The sequence below is a fragment of the Euleptes europaea genome, chromosome 1, assembly GCF_029931775.1.
Source record: "Euleptes europaea isolate rEulEur1 chromosome 1, rEulEur1.hap1, whole genome shotgun sequence".
Lineage (NCBI taxonomy): Eukaryota > Metazoa > Chordata > Lepidosauria > Squamata > Sphaerodactylidae > Euleptes > Euleptes europaea.
The window spans coordinates 16,173,696-16,196,112 of record NC_079312.1 but is presented as its reverse complement, the minus strand read 5'-3'; the positions used below and the strand labels follow the sequence as shown (position 1 = coordinate 16,196,112).

Sequence of the window (22,417 nt, the reverse complement as noted above, 5' to 3'; positions counted from 1 at the left end):
TTTGGATCTTTCTGTATTTGGGAATATTTTGGAATCCCATTTCCCTCCCCTTAAGCAGTGGCCTATCCATTATTTACAATGGCCATCCCCTTGGCCCTTCCATTACTGAGATCGAGCTACGTGACCAGCCCAAGTGGTTTCACTGCCCAAGGGAGGGTCCTGCCCCCCCTCCAGTGCAGGCCTCTGGTGAAGTGGGGATTCCAATACTGTGCCAAGGTCATTGTGAATATGGAGGGAGGAGCAGAAGGCGAGAAGTGGAGGTGTGTTGTTCTCAGAATCCCAGTACTGTACAACTGGCCAGGCTGGCTGGGTTAAGACTAACTTTGTGCCACGTTTCAGAGTCGGGGCCCAAAACCTGCTCTCAGCACCAGGCCAGATGGAGAAGTCCCCCATGATCGATGCAGTTGTTGCCTGTTGGCAGAAAGGCTTCCCTGAGGGCAAATGGCCCTGCAGGAGATAATGGGTATGTGTGTGAGATTAATTTTGAAAGTTTAGAAAGGGTCATTGCAGGGTTTCCAGGTGAAAACAATAGGAACCCACAGGTGCCCCACATGCTGCCTCATATCATCATCATTATACAGAAAAAATAAGATGCAACCCACCCAGTATCAAACTCAATTTAACTCACACCAGAATGATTATCAGCTCCTTGGGCCAGTATCAGAATCGTCACTCCTTTGTAACATACCTGGTGTCGTCTGCAGGGCCACCTGGGAGGAGATGCTGTCTGTGAGAGGGCGGATGGGCTGGTCTGAAGCTGAATCTTGAAAGGTGGCTTAAAGGTCCGTCAGGGTCCATCCGACTTCCTGCAGTTCCAGCTTCACCTCCTTCCACATTTGGATCCACTTTTGGAGGCTGGCCAAAAAAGGAATGCGCATTGCAAGAAAGGAGGGGGGGTTGGGGGCTCCTCAGGCACAATGCAAAACGCAGCAAAAAGCAAGTGTGGGGAAAATGTGGTTTATCTGGAACCCGGACTGGTGATTTGTTCATTGACTTCCAAAGAAATTTGAGGCTTCATAAAAACTTGTGTAATCCCAGATGGCTTCTATCTCCCCTCTTTTCCCTCAGAACTCAATTTTCCTTCAGTATCCCCCCCTCCTGCAGGTCCGTCTCAAGGACAACCCCTCCCATCTCCAGCTGAAGGCCAAATCCCATAGGGTTACACTTGGTTACATCTTGTTTTTATATTAAGCGTTTTTGCTACTGAAGAAAGCACTAATTATATCCAGTCATTACAAGGACATATAAAGTTTGGGGGGTGGGGGAAATGAAACAAATCATGTTTCTTTGTTTTTGGTGATCAGGCAATTGTGGCTGCTACAAGAGAGAGGGTTTGCCAGAAACACCAGGAGCCGCTGAAGCTCTTCTGCAAGGACGATGAAGCCCTCATCTGTGTGGTCTGTGACCGATCCAAGGAGCACAGAAATCACGAAACCCTTCCTCTTGAGGAGGCCTCCCAGGAGTACAAGGTGGGAAATCAACAAGGTGGAGGTTGATGAGGAAGAGTCACAGATCTTTCCCTTCTCCTTAGTCTCTTTGCGGGGAAACTGCCTCCAGGTTCTGCCTCAGCCTCTGGGCCCAAATTGGGGAGTGAAAAGACCTCTTTGCTGCCTCCTTTCTGGCTTGGTGTCTCCCAAGGGCATTGCCTTCTGCCCCCTGCTGAGGCTAAAATGGGGTGATATGATAAAGTGGGGAGATTGACTCACTTCCTGCCTGGCTGTGTTGACGTCTGGACACCTGTTGCATAGCTGAGCTACGAGGGGGCAGACGCCTGACTCCCAGTTTTAACCCCCTCCCCACACACATGGCTTTCTCAGCTTCAATGGCTGTCCTTGTGTTGCAGTTTTCCTGGGGGGAAATGCGTGCAGGTTTGGTACCTGTCTGTGTCCCCTACTTGCAGGCAGTAGCTGTGAGGCAGCAGTTTAAATCAGAAGAAGGGGGCGGGATAGTGATGCATGAAGCTGCCAGGTCCACTCTGACTGGCAGTGGCTTTTCTCCAGGTAGAGAGGTCTTTCGCATCAACTGCTACCCATTCATTTCAACTGGAGAAGCTGGGGATTGAACTAAGGACCTTCTGCTTGCCAAGCAGATACTCTGAGGGTTGCTGAGCCACGGCCTTTCCACTGCACCATGGCTCTATAAAGAATTCCCTCCTTCCCACAGCTGAGGTTGCTTCCTCAGAGTTTTCCCTGCTTTGGTTTTCTCTTTCTCATTACGGATGTAGGGGCAGTTATATCTCGTTTGGCCCTTAACCCTAGTTTTGCTTCTCATAAGATTTATAGTAACTTCTAAAAAAAGGATCTCACTTTCGGGTCTCTCCTCCCCCAGGATCAGTTCTGCAACCATCTGGAGGTGCTGAAGAAGGAGAGAGAAAGAATTGAGGCGTGTAAAGCAGACGTAGTAAAGGAAAGCCAAGACCTGCTCGTAAGTGTCACTATGGCTAGAATTAGTATTGTGGGGGGTGGATGGAGTGCAAAGCAAAAAAGTCAACCCACGAGGCAGCCCCCCCCCCCCACTCCAATTTGGAAGTTCTGTGCACAGATTGTCAGTATTCAGGCAGACCAGGAGCCCCCAAAGGTAGGCATAAAACTGCAATTCTAAGCAGTGGAGCAATGCTGAATAGAAATGTTGATAGATACTCCACTGATCCCGCGCTGGGCCAAGGGTTGTTCCGCTGTGGCTGATTCTAACGCGAGGGGGGGGGGGAGTCCTTTGAATATTCAGTAGCGTGTCGATCTTTCCCCTTCAGTTTTTTCTTGCCCAAGATACAGCCAGGGACAGCAAGGGAGGGGAAGGGGCTTCTTGGGTCTTTTCTCCCCATTGGTATTTCTATTCAAACATCATACCTTTTCACCTGTTGGGAAGTAGAGGGGTCAGCATATGGAGGGTGTTTTATTGGAGAAACAGACAGTCTCAAGAAGTCCATTCTACTCTCTGGGTCTTCTGCTGCCGACATCGTCCTCTGTGGCTGAAAGAACCTCTCCAGGATGTACTTTGAGAGTGATGTACTTTGGCCCTCAGGATGGGTCTGTGGAATTCTTTCTTTTCCCCTGCCAAATGTTGATGTGAACTCTGTGAAAGGCCAAAGTGCCCTTCCGACAGAAGTCTCCTGAAGAACCTCTTCCCACTGCAAAGATCAGCTGTGTTCTGATGACCAGATTTCCTCTTTCCATTTCAGAAGCAAACCAAACAAGTGCAGCAGGAGACAGTGACCAAGTTCAGGCAACTACACAAGTTTCTGGAGGAACAAGAGAAACTTCTGCTGGCCCAGATGGAAGAAGTGGAGAAGGAGGTGGCAAGAAACAGGGACCAGTACCTGGCCGCACTCTCTGAGGAGCTCTCCTCTCTGGACAGCCTCATCCGGGAGATGGAGGAGAAATGTCAGCAGCCAACCAGTGAACTCCTGCAGGTAAGAGTGTGGCAGGAACAGCCCAGGCTCTCCTTTGGGAGGAGGCTTCCTCCAAACCCTTTCTGTGCCTCCTTCACTTAGGCAGAAAGCAAATGAGCCCAGTTTGTGTTGCTGGAAAGTTTTCATCTCTGTACGTGGGATGCTTTCCTCTCTGCCCCATTACATCTCCAGCCAGGGGCAGGCTGCAAAAAATGATCAGGGACTCCCTGCTAAACTCCACCCCCTGGAAATGCAGCCCCCCCCCAGAGCCCCCTGCCCCTCCCTGGTAGACTGAGGCCACTAGGCTTCCATCGCAGAAGTGTGTTTGTGAGTCAACCAGCAGTCTGGGGAACAACATGCAAGTCAAACCAGGTTCATGGGTAGCTCTTTCCCAACCACCAGGAATGAGGGTCCCAGGCAAGATTTTCACAGCCAGATTTAAAAGGAGGATGTGTATGTTGGGCTGAATGTAGCTCATACTTGTTGCTCATAGAATCATAGAAGGGACCACCAGGGTCATATAGTCCAACCCCCTGTCCAATGCAGGAATTTCACAGCTACCTTCCCCACACACACCCAGTGACCCCTACTCCATCCCCATAAGATGCCCAAGATGCCCTCCCTCTAATAAACTGCATAACTTCATACAATCAGCACTGCTGACAGATGGCCATCTAGTCTCTGCTTAAAAACCTCCAGGGAAGGAGCACTTACCACACACACAACAGCAGCAACAAGCAGTAGGGGAATGGCATCTGTACACCCGTTGCTGGCACTTTAAAGGGCTGAAAGGTGACAGAGTTTGGCTCTTCTGCTCTCAGTCCCTGTGGCCACCATCCCCTCCCCTCCCCCCCCCATATCAGAGGGCTTTTCTCAGACTTTAAAGAAAAGGGCAACGGCTCTATTGTTCTAGTGTTGTAACATTATAATGATCAGTTGCACTGATTTCGAGCTTTTATTTTAAAAGAAGTAAAGTTCAGGCTGCTCATTTGCAGTTATAACTTTGCAACAAGGACTTTATTTACAAAAAAATGAAAACTGGGGACCAGCATATAGTGACAATTCTGTTGTAATCTAGCTATTTTTTTAAGCCTGGCTGATGCAAGGAATGTTGCTGAGAATGCCTCTGTCTCCACACGTGGCCATGGGAGCTACTTGGAGGGCTTCCTGCCTTCCATGTGAGGAAAACTCCTTTTGTGAAAGTAGCCATTCTTGAATTGTCAAAGCAGATCACCAGCAATCCTCTGAAATGACTCCACTTCGCCTTCTAATATTAACCTCACAAAGATTGTCCCCTACTTTATGGAGATGCACCCAAGGCTTTGATTGGAGTCTGCTAGCTGGACACTAGAGAAGGGCCAGAGTGCAGAATCTCCCAGGGGGTCTTCCTGGTGTGGCTTTTTAGCTACTATTTAGGTCTCTCTTCTTTCTCTCTCTGCCTTTTTTCTTTAGGATGCCCGAAGCACCTTGCAGAGGTAAGTGGATCTTTCTCAATAACCTTCTTTATGCTGGGAAGGGTCTGGGTATCCTGTGAAGAACGTGGCCCTTCAGGATGGTGGCTGAGGGTCAAGTTGGGTGTAACTAAGATCGTGGATCTCCACACTTCTGTCTGTGGCAAACAGCTTAAACACGGAGTCTCATCAACAGGAAATCATGCAATAGTATTGGGGGGGGGGGTCTGGGTTGACACTTAGCTGAAAAACCTCTAGAAGAGGGGTCCCCAACCTTTTTGAGGCTGCAGGCACCTTTGGGATTCCACCCTGGTGTGGTGGGCACAGCAAGACTGGCACAAAATGGCTGCCACAGGAGGTGGAGCCAGCCAAAAAATGGCTGTTGCTTCTTAACTTTGGTCACTCAGTGAAGATTCTTGTGGTGTGAGAGGCAGCTGCTACTGATGTGGTCCCCCATTAACATAGAGTCCAATGGATCAATGAGGGCAGGAGGCTGGATTTGAGCTAACGGCTTGCTTTATTGATCAAGGAATCATAACCAGGTGAGCCAGGATACAGACGATGAGCTCTGCAATCCTGTCACACACAGGGAGGGGCAATGCAAGAGGTTTTATAGACATTTGACATTCCAATAACATTCGATGTAGCTTGTCAATGCAACAGCGCCTGTGTGAGCATTGCTACATCTAGTGAATAGACCTCTATTGTTCCCTTGCAGGGAGAAATGAAACTTAAAGGAAGAGTATGTGGGAGGGAGACTGTTCCCTTATGTGAGAGGAAAGAGTCCAGCCTTTGGCCTGTGTGTGTATATGTGCCTACTTGCTGAAGGAAAGGGGGGTTGGGGCCACTGACAAGCGGCTTCTGTGGGTATGAGTGTAGCTTGGGGTGTCTTAATATGGTTACTGCAGCACAACACTACCAAAGCTACATTTTAAAAAAATAGTCCAGGAAATACAGGGTTTGAGTCTGCTCAGCTAAATTCTTTCCACAAAATGGCAGTTTGGAAACTTTATTTGGCCCGTATAATGCCTTGGTTGGCATCGGAGCTGGCTATGGGGGCGCTTGAGAGGTGAATACGGTGATGACAACCCAGCCAAATCTGATGTGCTCTGTTTGTTAAGGAGGGTAGGGTGAGACGACACATGAGGAAGCAGGGGTTGGTGTGTGTGTGTGCCGTGTTTCCATAAGTATTCCTGCAACCACATAGCACTTAAATGTACTGCTCCTACTCAGATTACTTCTTCGCTGTTTCCACACTGGCTGCCGTGTGGTAACAACAGGGCTTCTGAAATAAAGCCTTTGTCATTCTGAGCAACCCATAAAGGGGAATACACAGCTAGTGATCAGAAAATTTGCACCTCTGTTTTAAGTCTCCCCAGGTAGCCCTCAGTTTGCAAGATCTGAGCAAGGCTGTTGAGGACGGGACACTTTGGAGGACATTGATTCATAGGGTCGCCATGAGTCGGATATGACTTGATGGCACTTAACACACACACACAGGTAGTTTCAGAGGAAGAATAATTGTCATGTGATATTATTGGGGTTGAAGTTTCCACGCCTCTCACCAGGGGCAAATCATTAAAAGGAACAGAAGGAAGCACACTTCCGGGTATGGTGACGTCATGTGACCCGTTTCCTTCCACCGTCTCTCAGCCTCCCTCTTGAGAACATAAGTAGAGCCAGGTGGATGAGACCAGTGGTCCATTTAGTTCGGCATCCTGTTTCACACAGTGGCCAAGGGATGCCCCTGGATGGCCAACAAACACAGCACAGAGGTTGAGGCCCTTCCCTGCTGCTGCCTCCTAGCAGTGTTATTCAGAGGTTGGCTTTCTGTGGCTGTGAGTAAAGAAGTATGCCCTTTTGTCTCTTCCGAACCTATTTCTCAACACCTTCATTGAGTGCTACTGAGTTCAGGTATTATGGGAGAGGGAGAAAAAGACATGAAGGCACTGAACCTAATTCTGCCCCCCTCTATTTTATCCTCACAACATCCCTGTCTGAGAAAAAGAGGGACTGGTTTAAGGTCACCCAGTGAGCCGCGTGGCTGAATGTGGGGTTGAACCAGGGTCCCTCAGTCACAGGACACAGGTAGCTGTTGAATACTGAATCAGACCTTTGGTCCGTCAGAGTTAGTACTTTCTACTGAGAGTTGCAGTGACTCTCCGGGGTCTCTAGTAGAGGAGTGTCACCTAAACTAGTACCTGATCCTTTAACCTGGAGATGCCAGGGATTGAACCCAAGACCTTCTGCATGTCAAGCAGAGGCTCTTCCTCTGAGCCACAATCCCTCCCCTCACTCTAACCCTAAACTCCAGAACTCTTAACCACCCCGGCTTTCTTTTTCTTCTGCTGGGCGTTTGCAAGGCAGATCTGGGCAGGGGATGAGGGGTTGGTGTTCTGAAGGCCAAACTTGGTGTTTCCTTTTTTTAGAGTTGGGTCTGGGTTCCCCTCAGCCACACAGCAAATTTAGGGAATAAAGCAGAGCCTGTATAGGCTTGAAATGCCTCTGCCGGGAGGAAGGGCTCCTTCCTCCCCCCTCCAGCCCTTTTTCATGTCCAGACAAACCTGGGGAGGGGAGTTACTTTCCCCCCAGCACAGCTTCAGCACGGGAAAGTGGCTGAGGCATTGACAGGAGCCCTTCCTCCTCCTGTAGTGGTGTTCTGAGCCCAAACGAGCTCTATTTCATTTTTTATTCACCATTTCCCTCAGCTGCTGTGTGGTTTTGGGGTCTCAGGAACTATAGTGAGGTGGACGTTGCCCTCCAAAGGACCTCCCATCTTGCTCTGCATTCAGCCTCTGTCTCTCAGCTTTCTGCTGATTCCTTCCTCTGTTTCTCGGATCTGCCTGGAGCCAGGGGGATTGAGAATTGGATGGATGGTATTTTTACATGATTTTTCTCAAGATACAAAGAAAAGAAGGTGTTTGAGGATCCAGTGGCTTTTCCTCTTGCACAGAAGTGGCGCATCTGGGACTTCTCTGATCTAAATCTCCTTTTGGAGGGAATCAAGAAGCAATTCGTAGGTAATGAAGAAATGCGGCAAGGATTTGAGACTGAACATTAACTTGGGCCAGATGTGTTTGAGGCTGCTTGTATTGGGGTCCCCAGCCTTTTTGAGCCTGCAGCCACCTTAGGAATTCAGATACAGCATGGTGGTCGCAGCCACAAAATGGAGGCCGCTGGAAGAGGAGCCAGCCACAAAATGGCTGCTGCAGCTTCCCTTCAGTCACACAGGGAAGATCCTTCTGCTGTTGGTGGCAGAAGAAGGGAAAGCAACATTTTTAAAAAGCTGTCCAGCCAATCAAAAGCCTTGCTTGGCAAAAGTGCCACCTTGTCCTGGCCTCTTCATTAAATACTTGACAGACACCAATAAAGAGATTGGTGGGCGCCATTTTTGGGGACCCCAGGCCTATATCATTAGAAGACCCAGGAATACGAGGAGTGTGTATACGAATTAGGTAGATCACCGTGGAAGGTTTTCTGTTCAGATTTCTTCTGCCACTTTAGTTCAAAATAGCATTGTGTGAATTTTCTCAAAATTATTCTGTGTTGCTGATCTCTAGCCATTTGTGTCCATGGACTGGCAAACTGGGAGCTAGATAGTAGAACAAGCACTTAAAACCAAAGGGAGGAGAGGGAAACTGCCCTTCAGGGCATCCTCATGAAATGGAGACACCCACCCCATCCCTTTCAGGAATAACTACCCCTATCCTCATTGCAGCGTGTCTGTGGCCCAACTGGACCTTTCAAAACGGGTCTCATTGTCTGAGAGTCTGTGTTTGCTTGAGCATGTCATAGCTGAGCCCACAGAGGGGTCTCAGGGGGACTGAGGGTGGGGTCTCAAGCAGATTTGCACCCTTCTAATCCCATTGAAATCAGCGGAGTTAGAAGGCGGTAAGTCTGCTTAGGATGGCACTGTGGAATCTCTTTTTGGAAGGATCCTGAGTTTAGCTGGAGCGGACCCTTGGGCCGCAGTCCTTAGCATACTTTCTATGAAGTGAATCTCCAGTCACTCAAAGTGACTAGTGAAAAGAAATGTGAAAATTTCCACATAAATAAAATTTGGAATCCCCCTCCCCCCAGAAATAGGTTCTACTTAACCTTTCAGCCAAACCTCGGAAGAAATATGTACGCATGCGCCATCAAGTCAGAACCAACTTATGACGACCCCAGAAAGGGGTTTTCAAGGCAAGTGAGAAGCAGAGATTTCTTTGCCATTGCCTTAGTCTGCAGAGTCTTCTTTGATCCCCCATCCAAGTACCAACCCTGCTGATATTTCAGGATCAGACGAGGTGGGGCTACACCATGGCACCTTCCCTCCCCAAGAGAAAAAGAGACCATATGATGCTGATGTTTTTGTCACATGACGGGTGATAGGCACAAGGGTCTGCTGCTCACTTTTGTTTCTTTTGCCTCCTCAGATACTCTGGATTCTGGACTTCTCCTGCAGAAAGGTAAGTTTTCTTTATACACTGCTAAATTCCTGCTTAACTAAAAAGCTTCACCTTACACTTTCTGTTCTTCTGCTTAGTGTTTTTCCTGAGATGACATTACTGGATGCTCTCGTGTTGTTCCTCAACCTCTCTCCCACCCTGACACCTTCAGCTCCTTCTTGTTCTGAGGAGAAGGTCTGTCAGGGTGAAAGTGAAGGTGGACTTTGAGGGGATGAACTGCCTCCTTTCGCCTACCTGCCGCCATATTGAAATGAGAGAAAAATGGTTGCTGGGCATCAGCCCTTGAGGGCCTTTCAGGATCCTCCCCATGAGAGGCCCAGACCAGGTTGGGAATCCCATTTCTCTACCTGGATTTCCCTACCTGCTTTCCAGATTTCCCTCATTTTCAAGATGCTACATACTGTGAACTTGATCCATGGTTGTTGTTGTGTGTTTTTTTGAAGCTGTCTTTGTGGAATGGCAGTATATGTGACAAGTAAGTTAGATGAAGGGAATGCTGTAGATGTAGAGTACCTACCGCTTTCCAGATTTCCCTCATGTTCAAGGTTCCACAAATTGTGCATTTGATCCATGATGTGTGTGTCTTTTTTAAAGCTGCCTTTGTGGGATGGCAGTATGTAGAGGCAGAAGTCCAGCCTGCCCTGGTGATTCTTTTCTAGTTCAACCATAATTTGTGTTTCATGTTTGGGAGAAGAACTGGAACGACGTGCCTGTTACTCACCAGCCGCCTCCTTCTGCTTGGTCTTTTGCCTCCCTGTCTGTCACTCGGATGGACACTTCTGGGCAGGAGGAGGCTGTCTCCCGAGTACATTTTAGAGTGAATTCAGGCAGAAGGAAGGCAGATGTTTGCAGGTCGGATGCTGGCTTAGCTCGGTTTTGCTCCCTTCTGTGTAGGGTTGGTTATTGGCTGTTTTAAATGAATATATTTTCAAACAGCAATGATGGTGTATCACAACATATCAATCCTTTCCCAAAGCTTTCAGTAAAGTTGGAGAACTGGTTTTTGGAGAGGAATCTCCTGGATATTATATGTATGTTTGTGTTCAGGGCAGCAGAGTTTCTTTCAAACCAGTTCTGCCTCACTGAAAAGTTATGTTTGCTTTTAAAAAATGTTACTTGTTGGTGCTGCCAAATTTGCAAGCATCAGAATATCATTTTCAAGGCTTTGCAAAATATAGTTGAGGCAAGGAAACCCCGTTCTTGATGCCGAAGGACGTTTGTTGCTTGGCTGAGTTTCATAAAATAAGCATTCTTCTGCCCAATTGGTTATTGAGGCATCTGTTTTTCCAGCCCAGCTTAGGTCATGCTTGAAGTTTGATAGCTCTTTGATGGTAACTCTAATGCAGAAGGGCTTCCAATTGGCAATACTGCCGCTCTTTTTAAACTGCTACCAAGGACACCACAAGAGGGCTTAGTTTTTGTGGAGCTGTCAATAAGTTTCTTACTCAGGAGCAGAGAGGGGACAGGAATTCAATATATCAAGGATATTTCTCTAAATTCTAGCTTGATCCTGGCCATCTTCTCACAGGTTATTAGCCCTTTAAACCTGGATTGTAGGAAAGCCTGGATGGCTGCTATGTGGGTTCAGATTTCCCCACCTCCGTGGCAGCCAATTTCCTGACCCCTTTCCTTGTGGTGATCATTTCCTTCCCTCACCTCTGGGGGGATTTTTAATGTTTTTGTTTAAATAGGCAATACTGTATTAGCATTATATAGATATACCAGTTTACCAATACGTGTACCTGGTGAATTCCCAGGCTTCATTATAAGAAAGTCTCTAGACCAGGGGTGTCGAACTCATTTGTTAGGAGGGCCGGATATGACATAAATTTCACTTGGTCGGGCCAGGCCATGCACAAAGAAAGAAAGAAAGAAAGGAAGGAAGGGAGAGCGGGAGGGAGGGAAAGAAAGAGAGGGAGGGAGGGGAGAGAGAGAGAGAGCGAAAGAAAGAATGAAAGAGGGAGGGGGGAGAGAAAGAAAGAGAGGGCCCAGCGCAACCACGGAAAGGCCTCCACCCCAGCCGCAGCAGCAGCCCACGGTTCGGTGTGACTGGGCAGAAGCCTTCCCCACTCCCTCCCCAGCCACGCACTGGCCCCGGGAAGCCCAGAAAAGGCTGGAGGGAAGGGGAAAGGGGGACTAGGTTCCTCGGCTCCGCAGGGCGGATAAAAACCCTCCGGGGGCCAGATGCGGCCCATGGGCCGCATGTTTGACACTCCTGCTTTCGACCTTTCTGTTGTGACAATATACAAGGAAAGGCATCACTAGAATGAGATGGAGGGGGTGGGGGCTGCTGGGTTGGGTAGAAATGTCATTCTTGGGATCCAGGAAAAACTTGTACAGCTGTAGTGGTCCATGCAAAATCTCAAAACAGGAGCAAAATCAATGTAATACCTTCATTATTTATTATTTAAATTGGCACAAATGTTCTGTAAGCTTTCAAGCACAGCAGAGGTCTTCATCAGGCTGGATGTTGCAACCTTTAAAAAGACAGAAGGGTAGAAGGCAGGTTTTTCAGGCTGTGGAGTGAGGGTCTGATCTCGCATCCATCCTCTGATGGGTGCAGGCAGGACATCAGCTCCACTTTATTGCTGAAGTAACATTACCGTACAGCAGTGTTCCCCAAACCCCGGGCCGCGGACCGGTGCCGGTCCGTGGATCAATCGGCACCGGGCCGCCCGAGGAACTTCAAATCATTTCACTGTGGCGGGCGGCCGAGGCGCAGAGCATTGCGCCCTCCCAAGCCCGCCCATTGTATGACAATAGCGAATGAAAATTCGCTATTGTTACACTGATGCTCCTCCTGGCCAATCAGGGAGCGGGTCCTCCCGCTTCCTGATTGACCGAAAGGCAAACCTCACGCCATTGGCCGAGGCATCTCTGTATTGAAAGGGGCACGCTGGCATCTCTGTATTGAAAGGGGCACGCTGGCATCTCTGTATTGAAAGGGGGCACGCTGGCATCTCTGTATTGAAAGGGGAACACTGGCATCTCTGTATTGAAAGGGGGCACGCTGGCATCTCTGTATTGAAAGGGGCACGCTGGCATCTCTGCATTGAAAGGGGGAATGCTGGCATCTCTGCATTGAAAGGGGCGCGATGATCTCTGTATTGAAAGGGGGAATGCTGGCATCTCTGTATTGAAAGGGGCACGCTGGCATCTCTGCATTGAAAGGGGGGAACGCTGGCATCTCTGCATTGAAAGGGGGGAACGCTGGCATCTCTGTATTGAAAGGGGAACGCTGGCATCTCTGTATTGAAAGGGGGCACAGTCATCTTTTGTGAAAACAAAACAAAACAACGGAATAAACTGGACATAAGCAACACACTTCGGGTGTCATTGTCTCCTATTACCCCCAGATGGAACCATCTCGTTGCAAAGAAACAAGCTCAGGGTTCTCATTGATTTGGCATTCTAGTGAGTTAAATAAAATCACTTTATATTCATTTTTTGGTGTAGCTGTATTTTATTTTGAAGGCATGTTTAAATACAATTAAATTAAAATTATTAAATCAAAACAAGCGGGCCACGGAAAAATTATCAAACATTTACCGGTCCGCGGCGATAAAAAGGTTGGGGAGCACTGCCGTACAGGACATTCCCTGAGAAGCTGCATTCAGTCCAATCTTTGTTCTTTCACTGGAATATAGAAACCACCCCAAGTCCTGCCAAAATGGTCCCAAATGCCAATTGAGACACACATCTCCCTGGCAAGCTGAAAGCAATGGGAACCCCGTTCCAGTCTCTGTGTTTTGTTCAGAGTCAATGGAAGTCAAATTCAGTGGTATTCCCTGTTTTGAGATGAGTTCAACCCATTCTGTACCTCTGCTCGTTTTCCTGTGATTTGGGTTTTTATGTAAATGCTCTCTCGTGTGATTTCTTAGTGGGGAAATCCTGTGACTGAAATATCCCAGATTCTCTCCTCTCTCGAGGTTCTCCACTTGGGACAGGATATGGGAAGAAATGGGTTGGGTTACTGTGGGATTTTATTGTGGATTTTACTTGCCTTTTCTTGAAGCACACAGGAAGACTTAGGATTGCCAGGTCCCTCTTTGCCAATGATAGGAGGTTTTGGGGGCGGGGCCTGAGGGGGGCGGGGTTTGGGCAGGGGAGGGACTTCAGTGCCATAGAGTCCAATTGCCGAAGCTGCCATTTTCGCCAGGTGAACTGATCTCTATCGGCTGGAGATCGGTTGTAATGGCAGGAAATCTCCAGCTAGTACCTGGAGGTTGGCAACCTAAGGAAGGCTGCTGTACCTTTTAGCAGGGCAGGAGAGAGTCTGTGAAATCCAGGAGAGGGTTATGAAGAGGTGGGAGCAGGAGGAGGAGGCAGAAGAGACCAGAGGGAGAAATATCCCGGCTGAAAACGCTTCTCTTCTTGTCTCCTCATTTCCCCCCCAACAGCAAATGTGACTCTGGATCCAGACACGGCCCATCCCTACCTTGTCCTGTCTGAGGATCGGAAAAGCGTGAGACTGGGAGAAAAAGCTCAAGATCTGCCCAACTATCCTGAGAGATTTGACAAACGTTACATTGTTCTGGGCCAGGAGGGAGTCACAGCAGGCCGCCATTTCTGGGAAGTCCTTGTGGGAAGTGAGGAAAGATGGGCTGTGGGGGTGGCCAGAAAGTCTGTGAGGAGGAAGGGAGGGATCACCTGTAGTCCTGAGGAAGGGATCTGGACTGTGGGGAAGTGGGGGGGCTGCTATAAGGCTTCTGAAACAGGCCATGAACCTCCCCTGTCCCTGAGTGGGGAGCCCAAGAGGATCCTAGTCTGCCTGAACTACGCTGGGGGCCGAGTGGCCTTTTTCGACCCTGACCGAGGATCCCTGATCTACGAGTTCGCCGGAGCCTCCTTCTCTGGAGAGACCCTCCTGCCCTTCTTTTGGGTGTGGGGAAAAGGCCGCCTCAAACTCTCTTCTTCTTAAGACCCTTCTCTTCACACCAGGAGCATCAAAGAAGGCCTCACCGGTGCTCCCAGACCCCAAAACCGACTGGAGTAAAAGGGAGACATTTCCCCCCTTCATTTCCCAACATTCCCTTTTTTTTTTTGTATCGAATTTCTGAAAGACAAAAGTAACACATTTCACTTTATAAAGAATAACAGGCTTGTTGTCAAAGAGAGCTGTGAATAGATCCCCACCCCCCCCCCCGCCCGGCCTACTCCAGTCTCCATTCCTCTCAAGCACAAGAGGAACAGCCGAAGATCAACTGAAGAGGAAGGAGAGGACCTGCAAGTTCAAGATGATATTCTGGACTTCCTGTTTTCTTTTCTTTTCTGGGCACCACCTGTCAGGATTTGCCTCTCTGTTCATCATCTCCTTTCTGAAGGGCAATGAAGACCCTCTCCCTGTCAAGGCTGCTACATTCATCGCAGTTGTGTTTCAATTATACCAGTGGTTGGAAAGATCTTATGCTTATTATAAAGTTATGTTACCTTGAAAACTGTGCTGCCTTCAGGTTTTTTGCCGGTGGAGGGGGGAGATTTTGTAACTGCCAGATAACCACAAAGGGTGCTTTCATTTACTGACTTGAACCATCCCCAACTCTCCAGCTGAAAAGAAATTCAGGAGAGGGATTTGCGTAGCCAGAGTCCCGCTGGCTTAAAGGTTTCCTGTCCTGTTGTTTGTGTCTCTCTTCAAATCATTATAAACCCATCCACACAGCTATCTCACTCCTTTAATTGGGTTTCCAACAAACTGGGTGCTCATACTTTGTTCTTCCCACGACCCTGCGAGGGAAGTTGGAAAGATGGCGTATCTGATTTTTTTCCAGCGGCATGAGACTTATGCCACAGATTGAAACATAGGGAATACGAAGAGTCCGTTCTATTAACAGCACTTACAAAGGTAGCTAATAGAGAGAGAAAGGATCTATTACTACCTTCCCCAGACCCGAAAGGCAGATCATCAGGCGTCTTTACAGTTCACTCATTTAACCCATGAAATACAAAGGATTATTCGCCGTCATTGGCATGTCATTGACACTATTCCTGGCTGCTCTGAACCCCCCATATTTGGCCTCAGAAAGACCAAATCTTTCCGTGATTTTCTGGTCCATACTGACAGACTCAGGGATAAACCTAGGATAAACATCCGTGGACATCAGAAATGCGGTTCATGTGTGATGTGCCCATATAGCCTTCCAATTAAAGAACTCAGTTCTTCTACCTCTAATTTTAAATATACTCTTCAACATTTCACCAATTGCCAGTCCAAAAATGTTATTTATGCGGTCCTCTGTCCATGTTCTAAATTTTACATTGGCTCAACATTACGCCAATTAAAAATCCGTATCAGTGAGCACAAAACAAGGATCCGTTCCAAGACTCTTGAGGCACCACTTACAGAACATTATCTCAAAATGGGACATTCTGAGAATGATATCTTATTTTTTGCTTTATGGCAATACAGACCTCGCTCCTATCAACAGGAGGACATTTCCAAGATCTTACATCAGCAAGAACTTAGACACATTTATTTATTTAAATCGCTCTCCCCCGCTGGCTTGAACAACGAGTTTGACTTGTCAAGTTTTCTTTAAAACTCCTACGGATTCTTTATTTCATCCAGCTGTGTAGGTAAACCTAGGTCTTTTAATGGGAGTTTGTAATTAGGATTCTCACCAGCTATCAGAGATAGATAGAAACCCTATGGGACGCTGGTTAATATAATGGCAAGCTGTTTAACAACTTAATAATAATCAAATTTTAAAATAATTATATGCTTTACCTACATTAAATTGGTTATCTGTGATCATTGGGCTGTTAAATATATTTTTCCTAGAGGTTAAAACACCCAATATGAAATAACAAGAACTGACGACAACTGATGAAGCAACTGCGAAACTGAACCCGGAAGTGTCGTTTTGGATTTTTCTTTGGATTTTTCTTGGTTGGAAGTTCTATTCATCTGCGTTTGGAACTTGAATTGATTCTATGGAGCAATCCTATGGCAATTTGCTTTGGAAAATATCTTTGGGAGACTGCGTGGTGAAGTAAACCCTGAGACTGTTGTTTATGTTGTTTAACATGTATCGTTATAGTTGAATGGTGAAGCAACCTGTGGTACATATATGTTGTATAATTTTCAGTATCTTACTGGAGATTTTGGAATGTAACACTAATAAGTATATAAAGGGATTCTAATATATGCTTATGTCTATATGGTGAGATTGTGTTGATTTTGTTAGAATGTGCAGTTGATCTTAAATCTAAAACTGAAATCAGATATTTAAATATTATTGAGCTTGGGTGCTGTTTGGTTTTCTCAACTAACGTTATTCAGCATACGTTTTTACTGCTTAACCTCCAGATAGTAGCTGGAGATCTCCTGCAATTACAACTGATCTCCAGCCTATAGAGATAATTTCACCTGGAGAAAATGGCTGCTTTGGCATTTAGACTCTATGGCATTGAAGTCCCTCCCCAAACCCTGCCCTCCTCAGGCTCTGCCCTGAAAACCCACCGGTGTCGAAGAGGGACCTGGCAACCCTAGTGGCAAACGGCTTAAGCACAGAGCCTCATCAACAGGAAAACGTGAAGTGAAATAGTATTTTTTGGGGGGGGTCCTGGGTTGACACCTAGCTGTGCACCCATAGAAGAGGGGTTCCCCAACTTTTTTGAGGCGGCAGGCCCCTTTGGAATTCTGACACGGTGTGGTGGGCACAGCCACAAAATGGCTGCCGCAGGAGGCGGAGCCATCCACAAAATGGGTGTGGCACCTTCTGTCACACAGTGAAGATCCTTGTGTTTTGGTGGCAGCTGCTTCCAAAGCCACATTTTTAAAACTACCCCAGGAAATAGCGGGTTTGATTCTCCTCAGCTACATTTGTTCCTCAAAATGGCAGATAGGAAACTATGTGGCCCAGATAATGCCTTGGTTGGCATCGGGGCTGACCACGGGGGCACTTCAGAGGTGAACCCGGGGATGACCACCCAACCCAATCCAATGTGCTCGTTTGTTAAGGAGGGTAGGGGGAGGCTACACATGAGGAAGCAGGAGTTGGTAGGCATGTCCCATCTTTCCATGTGTGTTCCTGCAACCACATGGCACTGGAATGTGCTGCTCCTACACAGATTTGTCCTTGGCTGTTTCCACATTGGCCATTTGCCGCACATTCAAGGCTGTGGTGAAGCAGGAATGGCAGCGATTCCCCCACCCTGCATGCTTTTCGACTTTCTTTTCCACATCAGCCTTTGGGGCACAGAAGCCCACTATCAGGGAGCCATGTTGCCGCTGAGCTGTGTTGGCAGCCATGGTAACAACAGGGCTTCCGAAATAAAGCATTTTTCATGCTGAACCACCCATTATGAGGAATACTCAGCTGATGGTCAGAAAATTTGCACCTCTTCTTTAAGTCTCCCCAGGTAGTTTGAGAGGGAGAAGAATTCTGATGTAACGTTATTGGGACTGTTTCCACGCCTCCCACTCGGAGCAAATGTTTAAAAGGAACAGAAAGAAACACTCTTCTGGGTATGTGGGGTTGGGGTTCTGAAGGCCAAACTTGATCTTTGCTTTTTTCAGAGATGGGTCTGGGAAGTTGCTGTGAAAAAAGAAAAGAAAAAAAGTGGTGCAAAAGCACCAGAGGTCTGGAACAGTGATTAAGGGTGTATAATTTATATTAAAGAAGTAAAAATACAGAGCATTATTATTTTGATTTACAAAATTGCATAATTGCGCCACAATACATCCAACAATTCAGCAATTCTCAGTTGCAGTACAAATATAAGTTACATGCATCGTGTGGTAATTCTGAAGAAATGACGAAAGAATGGAAAAGGCACACAACGAAAACTAAGACAAGATGCTGGCTAGTTCCTGTTTTGAATCTTCATCAGTCCTGAACCACCTTTGAGTAGGAGCGAGTATGTTTTTTGTTTCCTGAGGTCATACTATTCTACATATTATGAATTTGTAATTCCGGCTTCTGATGCAACTGGTGCAGGTTCATTATTTCAAAGGTATTTTTGTACCTGTTTTTATACGTTATTAAGGGATTTCCTTTTTTTCTTCTTTGTTAAAAAAGAAAGCAGAGCCCATTTGGTCTCGGAATGCCAACGCAGGTGAGGAAGGGCTCCTGCCTCCCCCCACCAGCCATTTTTCATGCTGAAATAGCTCCCTCTAGTCTAGAGGAGTCACCTCCCCATTTTTGCTGCTTCACACGCACAGAATAGTCCACATGGAGTAGCAAAAATGGAGAAATACCCCCCCCCCAGTGCAGCTTCAGCAGAGGAGAATGGCTGGGTGTGTGTGTTCACAGGAGCCCTTCATCCCCCTGAAGTGGTGTTCTGAGCCCAAACAGGCTGTATTTTATTTTTTAATATCTATTCCCCACAGCTGCTGTGTGGCTTTGGGCTCTCAGGAGCTACGGTGGACGTTGCTCTCCAAAAAGCCCCCCATCTTGCTCTGCTTTCAGCCTCAGCCTGTGTCTCTTGGCTTTCTGCCGATTCTTTCCTTTGTTTCTCTGATCTGCCTGGGGCACGGGGTGTGTGTGTGTGTGCGATTCTGAATTGGTTGGATGGTACCCTGACATGATTTTTCTCAAGGTGTGAAGACAAGGAGATGTTTGAGGATCCAGTGGCTTTTCTTCTTGCACTGAAGTCCCGCATCTGGGACTTCCCGGATTTAAATCCCCTTTTGGAGGGCATCACAGAGCAATTCAAAGGTAATGAACATAAGAAAGGACATGCTGGATCAGACCAAGGCCCATCAAGTCCATCAGTCTGTTCACACAGTGGCCAACCAGGTGCCTTTAGAAAGCCCACAAGCAAAACGACTGAAGGAGCGTTATCATGCCTGCATTCCCCAACACCTAATATAATAGGCATGCTCCTCTGATCCTGGAAATAATAGATACGCATCATTTGACTAGGAGCCATGGATAGTTCCTCCATGAACATGTCCACTTCCCTCTTAAAGCCTACCAAGTTGGCGGCCATCACCACATTCTGGGGCAGGGAGTTCCACAATTTAACTGTGTTCCGTGAAGAAATACTTCCTTTTATCTGTTTTGAATCTCTCACCCTCCAGCTTCAGCAGATGACCCCATATTCTAGTATTATGAGAGAGGAGGGAGAAAAGCTGCTCCTTGTCCACTCTCTCCATACCATGCATAATTTTATAGACCTCATAGGACAGTTGCTCTAGTCCCCTGATCATTTTGGTTGCTCTTTTCTGCACCTTCTCAAGCTCTGCAATTTCCTTTTTTAGGTGTGGGGACCAGAACTGTACACAGTATTCCAAGTGTGGTCTCACCATAGATTTGTACAAGGGCAGTATGATATCAGTGTCGCGAGAATTTTTTTTATTGAACATTAGTTCATATTAAATATATTTATATTAAATGAGTTTGGGTTAAAAATAACCACATGCATACCTTAATATTATAACCTATAGTCACACAAAACCTGACTAAGGCTTTCAGAAAGCAGCCCTTTAACTGACCCCAACTTTTCCATTAGGTTCCTGACCTTAGAAAGTAACAGGAGATTTGCATTGCTAGCAGTTAATCACCCACAGCACATCAGATGCCCCAAATTTATGCAAGGTCATTAAAACAGACAACAAATTATCTGCCTACTTAAGGGAGGGGATTGTTTTGTTACATTGATGGATGGACAGGACAATCAGATATCAGACTTGGACACTGAAATAATTATTATGGAACAAGGTATTTCTAAACAATTTTAGTCATGATTTGTGGAAACTCATTTCCTAAAGAATGTGACAGGGAGGGGTCATTTGAGACCCTCTCCTCACGTTCCAGATTATAAAAGGCTGCTCCAAATGTCCAGTTTTTGTCCTTCTAGGGAAAAGAACATGGCCTTATTGCCATCCTCTCTTTCCTGGAATGACCCAGAGATCTCTGAACCTCCCCGTTTTATTCTCTATTTCTCATCTAATTGTGGCCAGCATGGATTTGGCCTTTTTCACAGTAGCCGCACAATGAGTTGACATCTCGACTACCACCAAAAGATCCCTTTATTGGTCTGTCGCTGCCAGCACAGATCCCATCAGTGTATGTGTGAAGTTGGGATTTTTTGCCTCAATATGCATCACTTTACACTTGCTTACATTGAATCTCCTTTGCCATTTTAATGCCAGTTCAGTTTGTAGAGATCCTTTTGGAGCTCTTCACAGTCCGTTTTTGTTTTAATCACCCTAAATAATTTGGTGTCATTTGCATATGTGGCCACCTCGCTGTTCACCCCCAATCCCAGATCACTGATGAACAGGTTGAAAATACCGCTTCCAACACAGATCCCTGAGGGACCCCACTGATCACACCCCTCCACTGTGAGAATTGACCATTGATTCCTACTCATTGTATTCTTCTGCCAAAGGTGGTTTTTCCAGCCCAGGGAAGGCCATGGTTTAAGTTTGATAGCTTTGTGATGATAACTCTAGTGCAGAAGGGTTTCCAGTTACTAATACCGCAGCTCTTTTTTAATTGCCAGCGAGGATACCACAACATGGCCTAGTTTTTGCAGAGCTGTCAATACATTGCTTCCTCAGGAGCAAGGAGGGGGACATGAATTCAGTGCCAAGGATCTTTCTGTCAATTGTAGCTTGATCCTGGCCATCTTCTCACAGGTTATTCGCCCTGGGTTCATCCGTTTTGGGAAGTGATTTTCCCCACTGCTTCCTCACCACATTTGTGCATCTGCTGGGGTTTCCCAGGTTTTCTCCTAACTTTCTCAAACCTCGGTTGCAGGAAAGCCTGGATGGCTGCTATGTGGGTGGGAAAATTCAGGTTTTCCCACCTATGTGGCAGCCATTTCTCTGACCCTTTCCTAGTGGTGATCATTTCCTTCCCTCACCTCTGGGGGGATTTTTAGTTTTAAAAAAATAGGCAATACTGTATTATCATTATATAGATATAATGTTTTACCCGTATGTGTACCTGGTTCTTTGAATTCCCAGCCTTCATTAACAAGCAAGTCTCTAGACCTTTCTGTTGTGACATCTGGGAAAGGTATCAATATAATGATATGCTAACTATTTTTTTTTATTTCCAAAGCCCCGGTGGCCCATGGAGGAGGTGGGTGCTGCTGAGGGACTGGAGCAGGGAAACGGGGCGGGGGGGGGTACCTGCCATGCAGAAGCCCCGTTCTTGTTGTTGCGCTTGATCAGTAACTACACCAGCAATGAAGAAAGTGCACAAGCCCATCCCTGTGTGGAAACCACCACCGAAGCACCTGGCTCTCTCTAGAAGACACAGAGAGTTTCAAGGGAATGTAAATCCTGCTCTGTCTTGGGTTGGGTTGAGTAGAAATGTCATTCTTGGGATACAGAAAAAAATTGTACAGCCATAGTGGTCCATGCAAACCCCCCAAACAAGAACAAAACTCATGCAGTACCTTCATAATGTATTATTTAAATGGGCACATAACATTGTGTAAGCTTTCAAGCACAACAGAGGTCCTCATCAGGCTGGATGTTAGAAAATATAGAATGGTGGAAGGCAGATTCTTCTGGCTGTGGTGTGAAGGTCTGATCTCGCATATATCCTCTGAGGTGTGCAGGCAGGACATTAGCTTCACTTTATTGTAATGCTATCTTACAGCACATTCCCTAGGAAGCTGCATTCAGTGAAATCTTTGTTCTTTCACTGAAATATAAAAACCACCCCAAGTCCATCCAAAATGGTCTCAAATGCCAATTGAGACACACATCTCCCTGGCAGGCTGAAAGCAATGGGAACCCCCTTCCAGTCTCTGTGTTTTGTTAGGCAACTAAAGCCACATTCAGTGGTATCACCTGTTTTGAGGTGTGTCTCAGATCAGGGACTAAGAGCCACAACCCGTTCATGTGATTTGTGTTTTTGTATAAATGCTCTCTCATGTGATTTCTTACACACGCGATTGAAATATCCATGGTTCTCTTCTCTCTCAGAAGCTTGGGATAGCATATGGTAGGAGATGGGCTGTGTTCCTGTAGGTTTTATTGTGCATTTTATCTTCCTTCTCGTGAAGCTCACAGGAAGACTGGTCTGCCTTTTAGTAGGTCAGGAGAAGGCGGGAGAGTCTGTGAATCCAGGAGAGGGTTATGAAGAGGTGGGAGCAGGAGAAGGACGCAGAACAGAGCAGAGGGAGAAATCTCCCAGCTGAAAATGCTTCTCTTCTTGTCTCCT

General features: G+C 46.8%; 1 pseudogene; it reads left to right on the top strand.

The window, feature by feature from the left end:
• The window catches only part of LOC130494013 (uncharacterized), a 46,590-nt pseudogene that overhangs the window by 23,394 nt on the left and 779 nt on the right, over positions 1 to 22,417 (top strand).